This window comes from Crocuta crocuta, unplaced genomic scaffold (genome assembly GCF_008692635.1).
Source record: "Crocuta crocuta isolate KB4526 unplaced genomic scaffold, BGI_CrCroc_1.0 scaffold224, whole genome shotgun sequence".
Classification (NCBI taxonomy): Eukaryota; Metazoa; Chordata; class Mammalia; order Carnivora; family Hyaenidae; genus Crocuta; species Crocuta crocuta.
In genome coordinates, this window is record NW_027529545.1 from 296,086 (window position 1) to 298,611 (window position 2,526).

Here is a 2,526-nt window from a genome sequence, read left to right on the forward strand (position 1 = left end):
GCCGGTCTGCGACGCAGGCTTTCAGGCCGGCTCACCGACTTCTGTGGTGAGTTCTCCGTCTCGGACGCCTCCCTGGGCACCACACGAACCCTTGGCTTCGCTCGGTGGCATTATGTCCCGTCCCACTAGCTCGAGGCCCTTGTGGGTTGGTTCCGTGTGGTGCTCTCGCTCCCCGTGTGCTACGTGAGATGGGCTGGGCCGAGGGGCCGGCTGTGGACTTGGGACGGGAGCGAGTGGATGGCGCCCCGGTGGGGTGTGCCAGAGACCGGTGGCTCTGAGCAGCAAGCCTGCGGGTGCGTCAGCCTAGGGGCGCCTGCATGGACAGAGGGATGGGGGTAGAAGGATTCCCAAGAGAAAGGGCTGGGCGTGAGGCATGTGGAGACCTAGGAAGGAGGACAGTGAGCTTGGAGAGCCCCTCGGGGTGGGTCCCGCCCGTGGCGTGTGGCCAGCGCAAGGGCCGTCCCGCCCAGCACGCTCACTCTCGTGATCCGCTCCCGGGTCCGGAGCTCACGGTGGGCCGAGGCACGGCTCGTGTGGANTAAGTTGGCCAGTGGGACTTGGGTGGGTGTGGACACCTTCGCCAGATGACCAATGGCTTATCCCTGCCCTTGGTTAACTATCTCCGAGGGTCCTTTTGAGTTTCTAAAATCACTTTGTGATGTTAAATAGCTTTTGAAATATCCTTAGGGGCGCCTGGGTGGCTCAGTCTGTTAAGTCACACTTCAGCTCAGGTTATGATCTCACGGTTCGGTTCGAGGAGCCCTGCATCAGAGTCTGCATGAGCCCGGCATCAGAGTCTGCACTGACGGCCCTGAGCCTGCTTCTGAGCCTGCTGCGGATTCTCTCTCTCTGCCTCTCCCCTGCGCGTGCGCGTGTCTTGTCTCTCTCTCAAAAATAAACATTTAAAAAATACCTTTAAGGTATCTTCCTCAAAGGCTTTATAAAAATAAGTCTAGATAGGCCGTATCCTCTAATTTGAGCTTGTTGCTCAAACATACTTACCTTCCTCAAAGCAACAACTGAGTTTATATTTTACACACGATGGCGCATTTCTGCTTACGTGCCCGGTGGTGCTTCTCTTTCTCATAGGTCCTCTTGCTTAACAGGTAGGTGCCTTTGGGCATAAATATTGCCTTATAAATAATGAGATCTGTTTTAAGCTGTGTAAGTAGGGTTGGGTTTGTTTTCAAATAATGTAATCAGCAGCCTCTAAAAATCCATTCAATCCCTAAAATCTTTTAAGCAAAGGTTGAAATGTAAAAACTAAGGTAATAAATGTCACCAGATCCATTACCCTATTGTGTAGCTGCAGGCACACCTGCTAAGAGACAGCTTACTAATTTCGCTGAAACCCATTACTGTAATCAAGTGGGAAGCAATAATTGTCATCAACCGGTTAGGGAAGAAATTTAAGCTTGCGACGGAGTGCTCTCTGAGAAGCTATGTTTGGAATGTCTAAAAAGGCAACACGCCGGGTAAATAATACCAGTATGCTTTCAATCAGACCGATAATGGTATAGAAGCTGCTGTTTACAGGGTTTGTGGAAAGGCGAGGAGTGCTTCCCTCAAAGCAACCAGAAAGGGTGTTTTCCTCATCTGTGACAAGAGGGGTCCCCTACTCGGGTGGAGAAATATGTGACTGCTATTTGCAGAATTATGTGACCTTTCGTGAATCTAGAACTAGTACTTTAGCATTTTGCTAGTGACTATTTCATGCCAATTGCATTTTCAGGGGAATTAGGAACAAAGATTACAGATAGGTAGATTGAGATAGCCTGGATAAGAACGGTAACTGAGGCAAATAAGGATCTTTTTTACGGATCGTGTTAAAATAATAGGAACTGCTCACATGAAGCTGAAAACGTTTTGTTATTTTCAGACATCTCTGGAATGCCAGACCATAGCCATTGTCCTTGTTAAAGAGCGATTTGGTAGCCCCACGGAGGATATGCACCCCTCCCCCATCACATACTGACACATGGGGCCGTGTGTGACCCTCGTTCAAATTCCCACTAAATGGGGCTTTGCCTTTCAGTGCTGTTTGCAAATATGAGGCTCTTTCTGTGCTCAGCAGGGCTCAGACTCTTCTAGTCTTGAATTCTGCAATTAGGTGAGGACGGGTTCAGAGAGGACTCAGCGGGAAGCCGCAAAGATGATTAAAGGGACGGAAAGTCAGAGTCACAGGCAAGAGTTAAGGGAACGCTCATTTTTTTCGTCTGGTGGGTGATTTAATGACGATTCTCCAGCATGTGGAAGATGCTAGCTTGCAGAAAGGGATCTATGTCCAGAACTGAACAAAGTGTTAGATCCGTTGGAAGGGCCATTTAGGGATAAAGCAGTTTCTTCTCGGGAGGGCTGTGGATGGTGGGAGAGCGGCGGTGTCATCTGCTTTCTGCTGGGGCTTGACACACACGTACCGGGGCGGGGGGCTTCTCCATGCCGCGCCAAACTGGAACTTACCATGAAATCCTCTGCTTTTTCTTCTAAATAGTTTGTTTTTTAATCGCATCTTTGTACTGACCACCA

General features: G+C 49.7%; 1 protein-coding gene across 1 annotated transcript in view; it reads left to right on the forward strand.

The window, feature by feature from the left end:
• The window catches only part of CLCN4 (chloride voltage-gated channel 4), a 35,644-nt gene that overhangs the window by 20,909 nt on the left and 12,209 nt on the right, over nt 1–2,526 (forward strand). The window lies entirely within an intron of this gene.